The 20,417-nt window shown below is 49.9% G+C and overlaps 1 protein-coding gene across 6 annotated transcripts in view; it reads left to right on the top strand.

Annotated features, from left to right (window-relative positions):
• Positions 1 to 20,417, top strand: part of FIGNL2 (fidgetin like 2) — an 88,229-nt gene that overhangs the window by 33,159 nt on the left and 34,653 nt on the right. Inside the window, exons 1-2 of one of the 6 annotated variants that reach the window (XM_042857396.2) lie at positions 5,223 to 5,466; positions 16,110 to 16,465. The exons of 2 other annotated variants lie outside the window; for them this stretch is intronic. The gene's annotated coding sequence lies outside the window, so the exon portion shown is untranslated. Of the gene's footprint in view, positions 1 to 1,434; positions 4,418 to 5,222; positions 5,467 to 16,109; positions 16,466 to 20,417 lie in introns of those variants that run through there. 3 more of the 6 variants (XR_010594495.1, XM_065576393.1, XM_024110410.3) reach the window with 3 other exon arrangements.

Genomic DNA, 20,417 nt, shown 5'->3' with positions numbered 1-20,417 from the left:
ATCCTCTTTTTCAAGGTGTGGCTCAGGGAGGGGGGCGGGGGATAGAGAGAGACTGCGGGGAAGGGCTGTCAGCTGGCACGTGAAGGCGCTTCTGTCTGATTTATGGTTGGAAGTGGCTTACCAAACAGAAGCCGAGCTTCCAAGAGGAGTCCAGTGAAAGTGCTGTACACACCTTGGTGCAGCACCATATTAGCTTACTGTCTTCAGAGCTATTCATATGTTGATCGCAGCAATATCTGGATGGTTACAAGTAATTTGTCCTTGATTGAATATTTGTCAGGCAGGGTGTTTTTTGTAATGGTATATTAGTGATGTGCAGTGAGCTGGGGAACACCCTCACTACACTACCCTCTGGTCAGTCAGACAGGTTGGAAATTGTTTCCTCCAACTACAGGCAGTCATCTGTCCAGAGGGGCGACCTGCAGGAGAACATCACCCTACTAGGGGCATTGAGTAGAGCAGCAGTGTGGTCCTGTGGGTGGGCTGAGGAGCCAGTGGACTTCGGGGTTTGGTTCCAACTCAGCCTCTGATCATGGGCTAGTTCGTTGGCCTAGCTGTGAAAAGGGGAACATGTTGCTAGTTCTTGTTCGTAAAGCACTTGGCGATCCAGCAGTGATATGCAGAACCCGCACTGCGTTGAGTGGGTGTTTGGGGTGAGTAAGGACTGCGGAATTTGGTCCATTAGGATTAAGGAGTTTTAATGCTTCGTGTGGAATGCCACTAATATGGATGCTCCAGGGATATCGAAACAATTACACCTTTAGCTACCTCAACCTATTCCCCTGCCCCAGTCCACCAACCCAGCTGCTCTTTTAAGGGGCCTAGCGAAGCTATAGCAAGCCTTAAGAGACTCACAAGGGATGGAGGATTAGCCCTGCATTTCGATAGATGCTCTCAGGACTTCCTGGTGGGAGAGAGAATCCTAAAAGCCCGTCTCCTCTGCCTTCTGCTGTGTGGTTAGGGATGTGTATGAATGGGGTGTAGGGGCAGAATGGGTTTGCTGTGTTCCTGTTTTGTAACTTCTGGGTGTGTGTTGGTTTTGTCTAGCTCCCACTTGGATCAGGCGTGAGGACTCCTTTGCGGTTGTGTCTGTCATTTCAGCTGATACCCCCTCTGGTGGCTGAAGCCAAGGAACTAACCCTGGAGTCTGGGTAGCATTCAGCAAGGCGCGCTGACCATTCCTTTCCCAATTAACATGGCAAAGTGTCTGCTGGAAGCTGGGACTGGACCACAGGGGATGGGTCACTTGATCAATTGCCCGGGCCTGTTCACCCTCTCTGAAGCATTTGGCATTGGTCACTGTTGGAAGACAGGGCACTGGGCTAGATGGACCATTGGTCTGATCCAGTCTGGCCGTTCTTATGTTGTGTTCTTATGTCGTGGATGCACAGACGATATCAGCCATCTGATTTTGTTTTAATTGCTACCAAACAGGCAACAAACCAATCAACAAGATGGAAGTCCCCAGTGAAGCCAGACGAGGCCTCCAGTGACTAGATAAGGAAGAAGAATCAATGGGAGAGGTTTGAGTGAGAGGAGAGTGGTCCAGAGAGCTGGAGCTAGGAGGATGGACTGTGATGGTTTTGAGGTTGATTTCCCTGGCATCTCTCCTCTTAGGGCAATGTGCTGGGGAAACTCGGGGATTCACAGTCTAAGCTCTTCACAGCGGGAGGTTGTAACTGCCGCTCTCCGCACCCCACACACCCGTACTGATCGTCCATTCCGGATGGTCCCTCAGCCATGTAGGTCACTCTGACGAGTCACCAGCCACAACCTGGATCTTGGAAAATGTCCTGAGTAGCCTGGAAGCACCGAGGCTGGTTTCTCTGACGTGCTGCAGCTTGGGCAGCCGTCTGCTCCTGTGCAAAGCGAAGATAAAAATGCTACCAAGGGAGCATGTCGCTCCAGACGAGGTGCACGGGATTGCACACGAGCACAGCGATGGAGGATCAGACCCTGTGTTTTTAGATTAAATTAAAGACTTGCAGGTTCCGCTGCTGCTTTCATATGATAATTATCTGCTGGGGCAGCCTTTGAATGGCTGGGGACGGCCGTTAGCCTTTCATGGCTCCAGATTTAGCACCCAGTGGCCTGTATGAATCTAGGTTCTCTTCTCATTTATGCCAGTTTTTCTCGGCTGTAACTCCATTAGCTTCAGTGGGGCTGCTTCTGTTTGACATCAGTAGAAGTGACAGGAGAATTGAGCACCGGGTGTTTCAAACTGTTATGTCCATGTGCACTTCCAGGGATGAATTTGGCCCAATGTGTGTTAAATAATGGTCCGTTCATTTGTCACTCTTCAATTTTGCACCCCCAAAAGTGTATTATTGTCGAGAGAGATAATTAAGTAAATAATGAGAATATTTGAATGCAGATGAGCTGCATTTAAAAAATTCGGCATGTGAGCGAAATGCATCCTCAATTGTAACATCTTCTGCAAAATGTGGAGTGGTCGAGGTAGTCAGAAGAACTTTGATGGAACAATCTTCGGGATGAGAATACAGATCAATGGTGTCAATTCTGCCAAAATTTTATTTTGGCAAAACTTTTTTCTCCCCCTCTTTTTTTTTCCAATGTCAAAATATCCCATTTGGACATTGTTGGAATTAAACATTTAGATTTTTTTCCTTTTGAAATACTTTTCATTTCAAAATTTGTTATAAAATAAAATAAATCGAACTCACAATGAAATGTTTCAGTTTTGTTGCAAATAAAACATTTCCATCAATCCTAAAAGAAATTTTTCTGCAATTTTCTTTTGTGGAAAATTTTGAACTTTTTGGGTTTGCTCCTAATTGGAATGAAAATACATGTCAAAATCTCGACATTCTCTGCCGAAAGGCATTTCCGTTCTCCGCACAGCTCCAGGAGGTAGTAAAGCTCTTATAGGACGTTCGGGCTATCTTCATACAGAAATCTTTTTGCTAATAGACACATTCTGTAATCCAATACTCCAAAGACAAAAAATGTGTCTTAGAGCATCGTCTTCATGGAGTCAGAGGAAGATAATTAAAATGTAAAGATGAGACATTTCCCTCCCTCCTTTTCCCTAAAGCCTCCACTCTCTTCCATCTCTAAAGATCTAGCCAAACAGGGCTGGCTGGGACTGAGATAACATTTGAAAAAAGGATTAATTTCTTCTTTCCAGGCCTTTATCTGCCTACCTGGAGGAATACTGCCTGTGCTGCAACACACCGGTTGGTCTAAATCTGTTTCTCTTCCAGCTTCTTAAGAGGAAAACGTGTCGTTATCCCAGGGAAATGAGAGAGATCTTGGGTGTGGAAAACCTCATTGTGATCTGATTGTATTAAAAAGGAAATTGAGCTGGTGTAATAAAATAGAATAGGAGCTTGTGTGTTTTGTTACTAAAGAGAGGGAGAGGGCACGGGGGGAGAGTTAGAAGCCAAACCCCTAGGCACCTGCAAAGCATTCTGGATTGAAATTGACCTGAAGAAGGTGAATTATTGGACAGGGAGAAGGGAGTGTGTGTCATCCAGTAGCCCCGCAGACTATGAAGAGGATGGATAGAACGATTACACAGGCTCTCAAACTTTTTCATAGAGCGGCTGATGTCTTAATAGTGGCCACCTCCCATCAACATGAGATCCCTGGAGTAACTATGTTTTATTTTTGCAGGTAAAGTAATTGTGGGGAAGTATTCAAGGTATTTTTGGCTTCCTTTAATACGATGTAGTAGATGGAGACCTGGCCCCATGTGAGCAGCCGGTTCCATGCAAACCAGTCTCCTATTCTCTGGAAAAGAGTATCGGCAATTCCAGAACCACCTCAGCCAGGCCGAGCCAAGCCCTGGGCTGAAGGCCCCAGAGCTGCCCATGTGCTGCTGCCTTCTCAGGGGCTTGCTGCTGGCCTTTGTGTGTTGCTCCTGCAGTGTGGGCTGTGATGCAGGAGTGGAAGGGGAGGGGGGTGGAACAGGAGCAGAGTTTTCACTCCTCCAGAAAATAAAGTTCACGCTGAACGGCCTCCCCACCTCACATGGCAGATGCGCCCACCTCCTTCCTGAAAGGCGGCACCCCTCGCGGTGACTGCAGAAATGGACTCAAAGTACAGAGCCCCTCGTCAACCAGAGCCTCGAATCACTGTATCCCGGGGGATAGGATTGCTTCAGCCGTCCACTCCGCATCACCTGAAACAATCCCTGGGCTCATGTTGCTGTTTTTAAGCCATACAAGAGAAGATTGAAAGGTGCATTAAAAAAATAAATCCGGACGAAATCTCTGACCGTTGGGCTTTTTCTGAGTCACAGAGAAATAGCCCCTGTCCCTGCTTTGCAGCGTCCTGATGGGTGGTGGTAAAAGGTTAGTCTGCATCTCCCCTCCCTGTGTTTTTCCCAGCCCCTATTTCTGTGCCCCTCCCATTCCCATGGGCACACCCTCCAGCTGTTTGCTTACATGACAGTGGGAGATAGGGGTCCACAATCTCCCGTGGACTTTAATTCCAGCTACTGTAGATGGTTGTGACTTGAGCCCTGGTTCTGGTGTGAACTCGGTGTGGGCCTGGGGTCTCCCCCTTGCGGCAGGGTTGGGACCTCAATTCTTTCTGTGATGGGATCTCATGGTGTGTGCCCGAGTTTGGCCCAAACTCCAAGGAGGGCAGCATTTGAGGCAGAGGTGCTGGCACTAGGGGAGCTGCCGCACCCTCTGGTTTGACGTGGTTTCCCCCGGGACAGATTTTACGGCTTGGTTCAGTGGCTCTCAGCACCCCGGCTATACCCATTGTTCCGGCCCCCCAGCCTTTGGGTGCGTTCCGGGGAATCTCCGTGGTCACCAGAGAGCGTCCCCCCAGTTGTGTTACTGCAGGAATTTGCAGCTCCCCCGCCCCAGGAAAGGGGAGAGGAACCGGGTCAAAGGGATGAGCCGCTGGAAGTGACCTGGATGGAGGGATTTCCAGGGGCTTGGGGTGCACCCCCCCCATACAGGCTTTGTGCTCTGCAGGGCTCTGGTGATCTCAGCCCTTCTCACCACCAGCCCCAGGCCCGGGAGGTCACAGCTGATGAGCTGAGCCAGGCAGAGGCTGCATCTCGCGGCCCATTGGTCGCCGCCCCCAGCCCCTTTCTGGCTGGATGGGGGGAGCTGGGGGCGGGAGCAGAGAGGGGGGTGGTCCCGTGTTGCAGGGGAGGCTGGGAGGACCCTGGGGGGAGCGGGAGGGGAGGGGGCTTGCGGGGGGAGAGGGAGGGAGGGGATCCCTGGGGAGGGGGCTTGCGGGGGGAGGAGGCAGAGCCCTGGGCAGGGCAGGGAGGGGGCAGCACTGAGCAGGCTGCGCCCCCCCCTCCCCCGAGCTGCCCCAGCCCAGCCCCGCAGCTCCCGGCCGGAGCAGCCGCCGCAGCTGGCCCCGCATTGTCCCGGCGGCCGCAGGATGTCGAGCCCCGCACCGCCGCCCGCCGCCCCCCGGGCCCGCGGATCCGGTGCCTGCGCCGGGCTCCGATAGGGATGGAGCCGGAATGAGGAGGTGAGTGACCGGCCCTGTCACCGGGGCGGCGGCTCGGGAGCGGGGCCGGGGCGCACAGGGGCCGGGGGGCGTTTGGGGGGCGCGGGGGCTGGGGGGGTTTGGGGGATGCACAGGGGCCGGGTGTGAATGTGGGGGGTCGCACCGGTTCAGGGAGCGAAGGCGCGGTCGCACAGGGTGCGGGGGTTGGGGGACTTGCACGGGGGTCAGGGGGTGAATGGGAGGGGCGCACATTGTGGGGGTTGCAGGAGTCAGGGTGTAGGATGCACTGGGATGTGGGGGGGTTGCATAGGAGGGCAGCACAGGCCTGGGGGGGGCGCACATTGTGGGGGTTGCAGGAGTCAGGGTGTAGGATGCACTGGGATGTGGGGGGGTTGCATAGGGGGGCGGCACAGGCCTGGGGGGGGCGCACATTGTGGGGGTTGCAGGAGTCAGGGTGTAGGATGCACTGGGATGTGGGGGGGGTTGCATAGGAGGGCGGCACAGGGTTGGGGGGGCCTGGGCATGCACAGGGGCGGGGAGGGGGTGCAGGGCCCGTGCGCACAGGGTCACAGTGCCTGGCTGGAGAGGGGAGAGAGAGGGCTGGGCAGGAGCTGAGTGTGTGTTGGGGCCAGGGGGGTGCAGGGGCTGGGTGCATGTTGGGATGACGAGATGCACAGGATTGGAGCTGGGGTCTTTGGGGCCGTGGCTTGCACGGGACCAGAGATCAGAATTCTCTAGCATGTTGGATGTTGGTTCTGGCAGAGCGATCTCTTCACCCAGAGCGTCTCATCTGCACCCACCGGTAGCTAAAGGGTTCCCCCCCCCATGGATTCTTTGGGGGTGGGGATGACAGTATATTATACATTCTCTTAGCCTGGCCACTGAGATTAAAGGCCCGACTGCCCAGGTCCCTACCTCAGTGGCTGCAAGGGATGTGGGTGCATAATGCACTGCACTTGGATTTCCTTCTAGTCCCCCAGGGGGTGGGTTTAGCTGTCTGCCGGATCTCACTGACCATTCTATGTGCTCCGAAAGGATTGGGTGCAAACAATAATGTCTTAAATTTCTGTAGCGGCTGCTATCTCCTAGTCACAGTGCTACAGAAATGCAGCTACTTCTGGGGTGGACAGCATCTGTCAGACTGGTGCACACAGCTTGCTGTCCAGCCATTGTGGGAGGACAGTGATTACATAAACACATTGGGATGCAAACCCCTAAAAGTGCTAATGGGATCTTTCATGTCCACAGAGAGCAGGAAGGATTTTGATGTGTAAGTTCTTGTCCAAAAGATACTTAAGAAAATTAATATTAATAAAGATAATTAGCACCTGGAACTCATTGCCACATGAAGTGTCTGAGGCCAAAACTTAGCAAGATTCAGAAAGGGATTGGAGATTTATCTGGATATCAGGAGTATCTAGAGTTATAGTAGGTAATGCAACAAAGTTGGAAAGAGAGAGTAAACCTCAGTTCCTTCTACCGTCATCAGAAGGCCATGGTGCTGGCCACTGGCAGAGTCAGGATGCTGGACATGGATGTGGACAGGGAAGTGGTCAGGGTGGCAGTTCCGGTGTTCCTGTTATGAATTGTCACCTGGCTGTCACCGGGATGGATAGAGAAGCGCTGGCCACACATTCCTCTTCATCCCAAACATAGGTGCTGGCACTACGGGTGCTGGGGTGATGTGGCACCCTCTGGCTTGACGTGGTTTCTATTCTATCCAGGGTTTACAGTTTGATTCAGTGGCTCTCAGCACCCCCACTGTACGAATTGCTCCAGCATCTCTGATCCCAAATATTCTGAGCCTCAGTGCAGCAGAAATGGCAGGATCTTCCTCCGCTGGCCGGTATGGTGTTTTTGTGTGTTTCATAGTCCTTTAGACGCCCCGGCTTGTACTCAGTGGTGCGTAGAAGGGTGGCCAATTAACAGAAGAGGGAAAGGGTCTAAATCAGGATTAGGCGCGGTGTGAGCCAGTATCCATGGAGGCCTGATTGTGTGGGGAGTAGGAGCCTAAAGAATGTTTGTTTGTTTGTTTGGTTAGCGGTTGTGTTGATAGCAGAACTGTGTATGGATTGTACAGAGACGTACCTGCTGCTCTCACATGTGTGCCGAGTAACCCTAGCTCCCCCAAAGGGCTCTGATCATGGACTGTTAGCTGAATCTCTGCTTTCTCAGCTCAGAACATTCCTCACCCCCCCCACGGCCTCAGGGGCATGTATTCATGTCAATGTCCATGCATGACTCCTGTTAGTATGTACATGTGTATGGGGAGTGAATGGTTCCAGAGCATGCTATAAATGTGTTTATTGGGAGAGCGGAAGATCATGTACCTTCTAAGAACAACACCACATCCTCCCTCCCTCTTAATTGCCAAGCTAATCAGGCAGCCATGGGACAGCACTGGCCTATTAAAATTTTGTAGAATTAAATTTAAATACAGTATTTTTTTAAAGCTAGGAAGATTTTTCCTTGATTCTTACCGGTTTTTGTTCCTCTTCCTGCTACAAGTAGAAGACAATTCTTTTATTTTACAGTGGTTTGTTAAACAGTAGGTTAAAAAAAGGATACCTCACAAAAAATGGTGGGTGTATATATATGTATATATTTAAATAAATGGTCAATTTCTTGGTGCTTCTGCAGATCCTGTGTACTGACTTATGGGACTAATCATTTTGCTTTGGAATGTGAGATATGAATTCTAAATAATAAATAATATCGCAATTTTTAGCGCAAACAAATTGGAAGGATACAAATGTGCTTGACTAAATTCAGAACAAAAAAATCCCCCAACACTTAATGTAGTTAATTGAAGAAGGTTATTTTAAGCAGTACAGTTTTGGTGAAGAAAATGATTAAAATAACTAGGTTTGGCTCTATAATTGAATTATTGATTGTATGCATTTGTATCATGGAAAAACCTCGCCAATTTCCTTCCAAATCTTTCCACATGGTCAGGCTGATTGCTGGCCTTGAGTTTTTATGGATCGCTCTTTATGTGCTCGTCAAATGTTGACTGGGAGTTGGGGGGGGGTGTAGAATTTTGTTTTGTGTGGGTGCCAATGTGTAATTTATGTGGGTGTTTGTTCTCAGAGGTTGTTCTGAATTAAACATTTTGGCAGGGTAGAGATGCAGTGGAGTTAAACATTTGTTTTAGATCTCGTTAGCAGGAGTGTATGGACATTTTCTTGTCGAGGGCTTTTTGGGATAATGACTGGCACATATTGTATGGTATCCTTTGAAAATCCTTAGAATCCTGAAATAATGTAACCATGCAGGCCTGAAGTCAGCGCGGATGTGAGAGGGAGAAACTTTACAGAAGTCAAAGGAGCTGTGCCCGTTTTCACCACTGATGGTTTTGCGAAAGCTAATTAATGATGATGAAAATGCCCTATGTTAATACTTACTAGCTTTTTGCTGCTGGGATCTGGAGTTTCTGTTTCAAAAGTGAAACTACAGTTCCTTAAATGCCTGCTGTTTTTATTATAAAAATGCATGAGATCCGATTTAGCAAAGGAGAAATAGATCCTGGGGTGGGTTTTTGGTGTGGCTTAAGCCATGAAGGAGCAGAAAGCTGCTGGTTCTCTCTCACAATTAGTTTTCTTTTAACTCAGCTCCAGGGAACGGTTTAGCTAGCAGCCTTTGTTCTGCCTCCATTCTCCTTTAGAAGACCCTCTGCATTCTTTCCTTTTGCCATTATCATTTTGGTTAAACAGAAAGGCAAGTTGTGTACCATATGGATCATGTTAACAATTGCTTATCTGGAGCTGGTGTTTTCTCCCCTCTCCCCAACCTTTTTGCTTCTTTCAGACCTCGGAGTGGGGTTTTAATAGCATCTTCAATTTGAGGCAATCAGACCGCACCGTGGTGCCAGTTTGACAAGGGTTCTGTAAAACTGGAGCAACCTCTCTCTCTCAATCTCTTTCGTCTTGTTTCCTAAGAAAGTTCATTTCCCATTTCTGCAGACATATTGCTTCTTCCATGTCATCAGCTGGAAGAGAATTAGCAAATTAAAACATGTGATTAGCACTAAAAATCCCCAAACAAGCCCTACAGAATATTTGGAAATAACCAAACAGTTTTGATTTAGCAGAGACCCTGGTGGGCTTCTGGGGGGGGTTTCCTCATGGAGAAAATAGCACAAATTCATAGGCTAGATTCCCACCGTTAGTCAATAAAGTGCTTTCATGACGCATGGCGTTCAAAAACTGTCTTCCTCTGACCTCTCTACGTCAGGGAGTTTTACTTGGAGGCGATCCTAATGATATTTTTCAGGTTTACCGAGACTGAAATACGTCTACACACGGAGGCCAAGGGTTTCAAAAGTGGAGACCTCAATTTGGGCTCCTAAATCCACATTTAGGCTCCTCAGTAAGTAGCTTGAAGGCTCCAACTCATCACTATTATCCTCTTTTTACACTCGGCTCCTATTGAGCTCAGAACCTTCTGACAATCAGGGCTATTTTAGGAGCCTAAAAATGGATTTGGGTGGTTCACTTTGGGCCCCTGCGATGGCCACTAGGTATAAATACTACTACTGGTTGATTCCCTTGCAGTAGAAGTAAACAAAAAGTCTCAACAAGGTATTTGGTTGCAAAGTCAGTACTAAGTCTTAAAATAGCAAAGGTGAATCAGAACGAATAAAAGATCTGCAGAGGACAAAGGCAACTCGCAAGGATGGGGCCTGCAACCCATTGTCTGTGCAAGGATCTGGCTACATGGCTCACTTGCAGTCCAGTTGTTTTGCTATAGCTTGACTCGTTACAGTTGTCATTTATGCAGCCCCACAGGGGTGTGTGGCAGTTCACAGTACCCAGGCAGCGCACAATCAGCTTGTTCTGTAATATGCTGAAATATTACTGTCTTTGAAACATAAAGTAAGATTTATATTGAAACACCCGCAGTCAACTTTCTTCACATGTAAAAGACACCACTGCTGGTTTTCAGCAGTTACCTAGTACTGCTCCAGACCCTAATACTTCATTCTCCTGTACCTCCCGCTTAGAAATTCCCATCTCCTGTAACTTAGTCCAAGGCAATAACTAAAGCAGCTATTGTTTCTATGCGGTGAAGGCACCAGCCTGGGACTCAGTCCCACCACTTCACTTAGGTGGGATCTGAGCTCGCTTGAAAATTGGGCCCTTAATTTTTCTGTGGAAAGAAGAACAATACATCCCTACCTGGAATAGAGTCATGTGTTTGTGAGTTGCTCAGAAACCCTGGTGGGGGTGGGGGTGGGGGTAGGCATATAGAGCTGGGCCTTGCATATTCACATTAACGATGGGGAGAGCCACTGCAGATTTTGCAATCTGGTAAGTGAGCAAAAACATTTTTAAAAACTCTGCTGTAGAATGGTGCATCACAAAATGCCCGTTTGTTGTTTGTTTGATGAAGTGCAGTTCAGTTTTTGTTATTTATGGCACCTTGTAGCAGGCCAGCAAACATACTGGGACTTATTTGGGGAAAATAACAGAGTTTCAGTGACGTGAATTCTCCAATCCAATGCTATGCTGATAACTCTTGACTAAAAAATGAGAGGAGACCGCCAGGCACGTTTGTGGTATAGTAAACAAGGATTATCTGGGCTCTGGGATTTTTTTATACAGCTTCCCTTTTATCCATTCCTACAATGAGTCTTAACCATCTGCCCATTTACTGTGTGTGTTTGTATCCCTTTTTGACACCACAGTACGTACATGTGTGTATGGACGGGGTGTGTGTGTGTGTGTGTATTACACACAACTGATTGTGTTTTCTGAGATGTAATAATTAGTCAGTTTCTATTAGAAACCTCAAAATAACAGATCCAAATGTTGGTGAAATCTGGATTGGGATGTGACTTCTCATGAGGAGCGTGGTTCAGTCTTTGGTTTGGAGGCCACAAGATTGCCTGTTCAGATGCAATCCCTGATTGCATAAATAATACAATAAAATTGCAGGACCAACACACCGCTACTGAGGGCAGAACCGATCCGCTGCAGACTTCTGTGGTGTAGCACTTGGTCAAACCCTGCTTGTTCCTGTGCCAGATGTTTCTGGTTTTCGGAGCTCTACGAACCTCTGTTGTTCCTTCCCCCTCAACTTGAGGGAAATATAGTTGTTAGAGGGGGAAATGTCATAATCCACAACTGGGGACGGGAGTGGGGGGTGGGGAAGTGTCGTTTGAGCTGGGATTCGTAAAGGGAAATGCAATGCGGCATGGGGTGCCTGTATTCAGAGAAGGAGCTTTAGCCACCCACATATTAAGCCTGCCTGACACTTTTCATCCGTATTTCTGAAAAGCTCTAATGATTCCCGGGTTTGCAGCGGGGACTTTGAAATTTGGCAGGGACGTCAGCCTGGGGTCGGAGGGCGCCTTTGGTTGTCCTCAGGAAGGTCCTTTCAGATTTGGCCAAGTTACAGGCTGTCAACGATCATCGCTTTGGTGCCTGTGTTACGTGCAGTGGGAGCTGGCTGCTGAAAACACTCCTCTTTCCATCCACGCGGCGCATGCTTCCGGCATCCGGCTTCAGCAGGCCACTCAGAACTGACTGGTGTTCATGCTGGGCCCGCCATCTTATCAATGTGTCCTCATTAGCCCAGTTTTACACATCCCCTCCTAGTGGCTGGACCCATAGAGGATAACCGCCTGTTCCTGCGGCTGGCTCTTGTATTCAGTCCTTCGCTGCAGTGGAATGTAGGGACATAGGACTGGGTCAGACTCAAGTTAGCTTTAGACCAGTGCGCTGCGCCAGATGCTTCAGAGGAAGGTGCCAGAACTCCACAGCAGGCAGATGTGGGGTCATCTGCCCCCCACGTTAGGTCTCGAGTCGTTACAGATTGGCTTAAACCCTGAAGCACGAGGTTTAATCTCTCATCTAAAATGTTTGTCAATATTAGCTGTTACAATGCTGGCTATTCTTGTGTGAAAGTCCAATGTTCAGAGCCTCCTGCTGCTGCACTCAGATAACCGTGGCTGTGTTACAGAGTGAGCAGATACAGCGGAGATACAGGGGGGCATTTTCCATAGGACGGGATCAGCTGAGGAAGAGACTCTTGCATCAACAATGGGGATATTGTGGGAAAAGCCAGAGAAGAAGCTGTTGCTAGATGCTCGGAGGGAGTGGACAGGGGAGTTAAGACAGAGGCAGCTTTGCATGCTGTGTGCGTGAAAGGAACGCCCGCAGGACCGATTTCACTCTTTGCGGGCTGGAGAAAAGTCCCATGTCCGTCCCCCACCCCCCTTGGGAATGAAGGGACTCGAAAACCAAATTCTCTTCAGTGTAAATATTGAGTGCAGGCAAACAGGCCATGTCCGGGACAGGCCGGGGCAGCACGGACTTTGTCTCATGTGGGGCTTTGTGCTTTGGAGGCAAGGCTGCTGCGAGTTCTCAATCGCTGTCCTTGCTGCTGTGGCTAGGACTTGAGTCGGAGCGGCGCTGAGCACCCACCGCTTCCATTGACTTCGATGGGCGCGGTGGGTGCTCATCTTCTCTCGGGATCAGGGACCACATTCATGGCTTGACGTGTTACTAACTGTGAAATATTCGTATTCTGGTACTGCAAAGAGGCCCCAACTAAGATCCGAGCCTCCTCGTGCTGCACAGACGTAGAACAAGTCCCTGCCCCGGACAGCTTGCATTCTAGATAGGCAAGACAGGCAAAGAGTGGGAGGGCGAACAGAGGCAAAGTGACTGGCCCAAGTCCGCACAGCGAGTCAGTGGAAGAACCAGGAACAGAGTCCAGGTCTGCTGACTCCTGGCGCCCTGTCTGCTGAGGGTAATTCTGTTGAGAACTCAAGCTTTGCTGGTCTGGATGTGCCTTTGTATACGGGAGTAGGTCCCTTGGGCTCTCTGCACTGAGTCGTCCTGGTGATACTGCACCTGCCCTGCACCTCATTTTAAGGCAGGGAACTGAGGCACAGAGCAGGTAAAGGCCAGATTCCCAAAGCACTTGGCCTCTGGGTGCTTCAGCAGAAGATGGACAAAACCCCGCCTTAGGCAGAGGTGGGATAATCTGCCCCACTTTAGGTCTCCTCCACCATTTAGCTAGAGATTGGTTTGAACTCGGAAGCCTGAAGTTTAATCTCTCATCCAAAATTTACATTAGCCTGCACCATGATAACTCTGGACATTCACGTTATCCAGAAATGTTTGGTCCCCCTTCGAATCCTACTACGTTCTTGGCTCAACCATATTGCACGGGAGAGAGTTCCCCGTTGCGTGAGGAAGTGTTTCCGGTGGATTTAATTGGATGTCCCCGTGTGCTCGTGTTGGGAGGCAGGCTGGATGGACGCTCCTGATCTGCCTTCTCTAGCCCATTCAGCATTGTGTCCTGTCCCCACTGGTTTCCCCTCTCAGGTAACTATCCCGGTCTCTTCAGAAGAGAGTCTTTCCAAGCCCCTTATCATTCTCATCGCCCTTCTCTGGCCCCCTCAGTTCTGCGGTGTCCTTTCCATCCGCTGGAACCCAGCGTTACGGATGGAGCCAATCTCCGATTTAGATTGTGACGTTATCACATCTTCTGTCACAGTCGCCATCCCATGCGTGATGCGCCCTGACCCTTTGCTGCTTTGACCGCAGCGGCAAATTGAACGGAGAGTTTCATTCAGCTGGGGAATCGTGCAGAATCGCCAACGCTCCGTCCTGCAGCGCCTTGCCTAAGTTTTTTTGCCATAGGCTGCTAATGTGGCTTTAGGCCAGTCCCTTAGCCTCAGTTCCCCATCTGGGGATAATGGCACAGGGGTGTGGGGAGGAGAAATACATTAAAGATTTGTGAGGTACTCAGCTAAGACACAGAGAGATTTCTGGGCTATCTCCCACCATACAGAAGAAGACTGATTAGATGATTGTGAATTTTTCTCAGTCTCAGTTCTGTAGTTCTAAGGAATCCCCCCCATCCCCCCTGCAGAAAAGCCAACATGCAGCGAAAGGCCGATCTGAGTGCTGGGGGCTACAGACGGGACACAGAGTTTCTTAGGACCCAGTGCCTGTTAGGCTGAGAGATCAGCAGTTCTGCCAGATCTTTCTGGCGTTCTAGCAGCTTCCGCTTCCACCCTCTGTGCGCGATTGCACGGGGTACGAGTCAGGGGAGCCGATGGAATGTGGCAGAGGTGGAAGCTGGATTGGACTGCAAACCTGGCCGAGCAAAGCATGAGTCGCCTTGTGCAGGGTGTGAATAGCAGGGTCGATTCTTGTTCCATCTCATCATTTCAAGGGTTGATCATCAAACCTTCTTCAGTAGTCAGCCTGGTGATGAGAGACCCTGGTCAGATCCTCCACGGATGTAACTCAGCCTCGCGTTGTTGAAGTCAACGAATCGACACTTGTTTATACCAGCTGAGGATCTGACCCCTTTCCCCCTCCCATCCCCCTTAACAGGGCTTTAAAGTTACAGCCAGCTCCGAGCTGCAGAGTTTATTTTGCTGTATACGAAGGGTGTTGTAAAATCCTCCACCTGGCCTTGGGGCCTGTCCTCAGCTGTAGTTAATGTTCGTTAAACTGTACAGACTGCCAGAACAATTTTTCCTCCAATGGCGCCTGCCCTGTGTTGCTTATCAGGAACTCCTGATCTTTATGGGGATCCTAATAAACCCATCCAAGGCCTAACAAACACTGCTGAATTATAGGCTAGATCAGGAAGAGACGCAAATTTAAATATTGTCTCCCTTCTTCCGCTCCCACCCTCCCCCACGGCGAAAAAAAAATACAGCCATTCCCTTAAGTAACCAGATAATGGAACTAAATATTGACACATGTCTTATTATTAAATTATGGCAGTGCCTAGTATTGTTTGTATCGGGGAACAAAAAGATAGTGGCTTCCATAAAGAGTTGACATCCTAGCAGAGGCCCCGGCTAAGATTGGAACCTATTGTGCAAGGTGCTGTACAAACACAGAGGGTTTCTCTTTACTCAGCTAAAAGGGGAGGGGCTATAAAGAACATGTGAGCTGTCGTGTTCTAAAATTCTCATGTAAACAAGGTAAGTTGTACTTTAGCCCAACTAAGCCCATGCTGAATTACAACTTGCCTTGTCTACAAGAGGGTTTGACAATGTGCTTGTTAATCGATTCTGAAAAACCCACCTTTTACGCTAGCCCAGATAGGCTCCTAGGAAGAGACAGCCCTTGCAATGTAAATAAACAAGGGGGAAGAGGGGAAAGGCCCAAGGTCACCCAGCAAGTCAGTAGCAGAGCTGGGACTGGACTGTGAGACTCCCAACTCTCAGCCCAGGAATGACCCACTAAGCAGCACTTGCATGCTCACGAATAGTGTCTACTGTAGATCCATTCCAGGGACCTCCCCCCTCGCAAAAAAACAAGTCTCTGAAAAACCATCTGTTAGTTGCCAAATTATTTAATCTGTTTCTGGGATGCGGCTGCCTTCAGATACTTGGACTCTTCTGTTCACGGCCGTATTTCCTCGTAAGCTGAACAATATAGATCTCAATAACCTACGTGCCCAAGTGAACTCTTCAGCTGGTTCCCTTCTTTGGGGGTGGGGCTCTTGCCAGGCAAGGATAGCTGTCTTCTGGGCGCTCATCCTTGATTCTGACTCGGCCTTTTAAAGGGAAAAAAGATTTGGCCAGTGAGCCTGTGGTAAAAAGTTGTGATTGATTTCTGGACTTAAAGGGACCATGATGGGTTCGTAAGCCCACCCCCGTCTCTGTCTGTCCTTTTTCATGATAGGTCTGTTCGTAAACGCCATGTACCCCATGCACTGTGCTATTCTGAAGCGCTCCTTAACAACAAAACAAGTGCTACCGACCTAGCTTGCATGGGCAACCTACCCTACAATAACAGAGTGGAGAGAGCTGCATCCCAGAGCTCACAGCGGTCATGAGCAAAGTACTCGACGCCCTGCTAGAATCCCGATTCCTTAGCGAGCAGGATGATATGGAGCAGCCGTACAGCACTGATGGGAAGAGGGAAGCGATTTCAGTTGTAAAGAGGTATAGGAAATGAGCGTGATTGAAACCGACTGGGCGAATGATAAAGCCCTACTGTGGTGATGCCCCGTTCATAGTGCAGGACTGGATCAGAAGGTATTGGTTTTAAAGTCTTTTATGTGTGTGTTAAAAAATCCTTGCATAGAAAGGGAGAATTGAAAGGAGGGGGTTGCAAAGTGGGTAGCAGTGCGTGTGTCGGGGGCTTGGGGGGGGAGGATGCGTGTGCTGCCATACATAGTGGTAAAGGCTAGAGAGGCATTGGACGCTATGCAAACACAGAGTGACAATTGACAGATAAGTTGTGGGGCGGGTAATCTACGAAGTCCTGGACTGCTGGCTAGAATCCTGATGCTCTGGTAAATGTAGGAGTAATTGATGGCACCAGGACTAATGGTTGCAGAAATGTGTAATTAAAGGCCAGGGGTGATGCGCTCCTAACCTGGGCTGTGTACTGGAGGTTACAGAGGTTGAGTGTGTTTTGAAGGTGATGTCCTGCGATTCACACCACTCTACTAGGAGGAGCTCTGTCAGCCAATGGGCAGCTCAGAATCTCAGCTGTCTTGTGCCTCATTGCGATTTGGCCTGGGAATGTCCTGCTATGTCTGAACTGGGTTAAGTTGCTGTGGGCTTGATTCTCTGCCTAATAAATAGGGAGCCTGATTTTCTGTTGCCCTGCGCCTTGTGTCATCACTGAACCCACTGAGGAATGTTGACACCCACGGGTGTAAATGGTACAGGGAGAATCAGCCCCCCCCCCATACTGTGACATCAGCATTAAACATAACAAACAGAGCAGACGGGACAATGCAAAAAATACCACTTGGAACGATGCAAAAATGTTCGTATTGTTCAATGTTTGTCATTTCGGAGGGAAGCAAAGCGGCTTTGTGCTTTGGCGGGTTTCTTGTGCATTCTGGCTGGCTTGTGCTTGCCATCGCATAGTGCAGCAGGATCTAGGTGCCCCCAGCTTCCTCTGACATCCCATACTAAAAGAATTTGGAGGGAGGGATAGCTCTGGGCTTGCTAAACCCAGGTTGGGAGCTCAATCCTTGAGGGGTCCATTTAGGGATTTGGGGATTTAGTTAGAGATTGGTCCTGCTTTGAGCAGGGGGTTGGACTAGATACCTCCTGAGGTCCCTTCCAACCCTGATATTCTATGATTCTCTTTGGGGGCTGGTCTATGTAAGAGAATCAGAGTCAACTGCAGCGGCTTAGTTCAAGCATTAGAACCGTATGCGTCTAGCCCCTGAGTTCCTTGGGTTCAAACCCAAGTGCGGGGGTGGGGGGCATTGCACTGTGTTTATCACTCATCCTCGGGGATGTGCCTGTGTAATAACACAACATGTCCTGCCCTTGTCATTTCTGGATCTCAAAGCGTCTTACGAAGGGAATCAACAGGAATGACTTCAGATTTGCCGAGTGTCCCCTGTTGGTGAGAAGTGGCTGAATGGAGCTCTCTGCTTTCTGGTCTAGGCCGCCCGGGACCAGAACGATAGAATCCAATGTGGGGGGGATTTGGGGAAGAACACCAACAGCGTCATGGTTGGGAGAAAGGACGTCTCCTGTGGAAACTGAAATGACTGAATGCATTTAGCTTGGTGATGGTTAGGGGGTGTGAAAAGTGTCAGGAACCCTGGAAAGGTGTGTGACTTCTCCCCCTCAGCTAGCAGAGCGACTCCATTAGAGGTCTTTGGGGAGCCTGCCAAGCCAAGATGGGAGGCTGTGGCATGAACATCATGGGGGGAGGATACGGGGGGTCGTATGACCAGGGGCCAGGGGATGCAATTAAGTGAAGGGCGATGTAGGCCGGCTCTGGCGGGGGAGAGCCAGGGTGGAGCGGTGTCCCGAGGGAATGGAAGTGGACTGGAGCAAGCACTGCATACTCGGTGGTTGGGGGCGCAGCCTGCAGTGGTGAGGAACGGGGTGGGGGGCCTGAGAGCTCCTTCCCCTCGGAGATGGTGTGAGTGGCCCCGTGCGTTCAACAGAACGGTGAGACTCACGCGTCTCCTTTTGGAGCCTCGGGAAGACGTGGCTGGCTGAGCTCCACGCCAGCGGGGCTCTCTGTGCGTGGTAAGGAGGGAAAGGCTTCCAGTCTCGCGGGTGCAAATGGAACTGGGCCCTGGCCTTCCAGGAGCTGAGCTGTGGCCTGAAGGGGAGGGAAATAAAAACAGTGAAACCTTTGAAGCCAGAACCAGAGGCTGGGTGCTGTTTTCATCGGAAAGGGAGAGGGTAAAAAATAATAAATCAGAATAAAAAATAAAAACTGGAAGCGAGAGAGAAGGGGGTTGGGGGGAACTGCAGGGAGCCCTGGTCAGTGCACTTTCTTATAGTGCAGTATCCATCTGGGATGCGCTCAGCTCTGCCCAGCAGCGTCACTCCCCTGCTCCCTGCTCTGGGCGCTGCTCCCCCATCTTCCCTGCAGCATCCCATGGGCTCCCCCACTCTTCCCTCCTCCCTGGAAGCGCTGAATTGGCCGCGCATTAAAGCCATAAATCTGCTAAAATAAGAACATGCCACGGGGGCTCATGAATAGGTTGAACTTTGCTAAACCTCTTCATGCTTGTTCATCACGTGGCGAACGGGGAGGGTAGAACCATCCTTGATGTCCTCTCTCTCCCCCTCCCCGACTCCTCTCCTGGGAACCTGTCTGGGCCAGAGCCCTGATGTCCAAGGTGAGTAAATAACATGGAACGGGAGAACTTTATGCCCTGAATGGATTTATAGTCACCTGAGAAGACGTTAAATGCTCAGGCCTTAGCATCATCCAAAGAGGAGGTTGTTTCGATGAATGCTCAGTCCATATTCAAACCAATCAAGGCGTGGCATATAGAAAGGATGTTGGGAGAAGGTGCCCGGGCATTTAAATTGCAGAGGGATGATCTAGGGAAGACCTGTGGCTCCGAACACCTCTGAATGGTACCTCTGGCAGTGGGATGTTCTCCATCTGTTTTGTGCAAGTGCCCCCGAGTCCCGGGGTGTGTCTACGCTGCAATCATGGGGCGTAGACACACCTGAGCTAGCTTTAATCGAGCGAGCTTGGGGGCCGGAGCAGCAAATTACTCAGTGTCCCACGCCCATGCCGAAGCTCCTGCTCCCCTGGCTCCAGTACCCAGCCAGCTAGGTTAAAGCCAGCTCATGTATGTCTGCACGAGCTGCAGTGACATCCAAGCCCCATGACTGCAGCGTGGACGTACCACTAGCATCGCCAACGCCATGTTCTCCTGATACCTAGGTCATCTCTCCACTGCCAGCTTACCATCCCCTTTCAGTATCACATCCCCTGCCATGCTGAAGTTCCCCTGGTGATGCTTGTTCATCTACCTTTTAGCGCCCAAATGGGTCCCAGAATCCTTTGCATTGGTGCAAATGTTTCTGAGGCACGTGGGAATGGTACGAACTGAGCAGAGGTGGGGCAGGGTCCAATGAGCAGGAATTCCACAGTTGGAGTGGAGAGACAAAGGTGCCCACCCAAGGTCACGCACCGAGTCTGCAGCAGGGATGGGAGTAGAACCAGGAGTCCACGCTCCCAACCTTGCTACTTTAGCCACACGACCGTCTTTGCCTGTCCTGCAGGGGAAGCCCTATCGTTTGGTCTCATCCCCAGTAGAACGGTGTTTTATACAGAGGGGCTAGGTTCCTTCTGGTTGTGCATGCTGCGAGGCTCAGTGAGCGTGGTAATGCCCCCGGCTCTGTCTTGGGGGTAGGAGACTAGTTTGTGCATATTCTGCTTTGCATCATCATCATCTGTGCCCTGAGCAGCTCGAGCCACGGGGCAAGATTGATCTCTTAATTTCACTGGTGTAAATCCGGAGTAAGTCCGTGGAAGTCCGTGGATTTACAGTGATGTAACCGGGCTGTGGCCTGGCAGCTGGTGGTTATTCTGTGTGAGCTAGGTACGTGTTCCAGAAATAATGTGATTATGTATCTGACCTTGGGCTATTCGCATCCTCCTCTTACAAGGTGATTACTTTTTAATGAGCGGCTGCTGAAAAGAGAGGAAAATTAATTATTTCTGCCTTAAGATTAGCTCTGGGAGACTAGAATAGCT

Source organism: Chrysemys picta, chromosome 22 (genome assembly GCF_011386835.1).
Source record: "Chrysemys picta bellii isolate R12L10 chromosome 22, ASM1138683v2, whole genome shotgun sequence".
Lineage (NCBI taxonomy): Eukaryota > Metazoa > Chordata > Testudines > Emydidae > Chrysemys > Chrysemys picta.
This window is presented reverse-complemented; position numbering and strand designations above follow the sequence as displayed.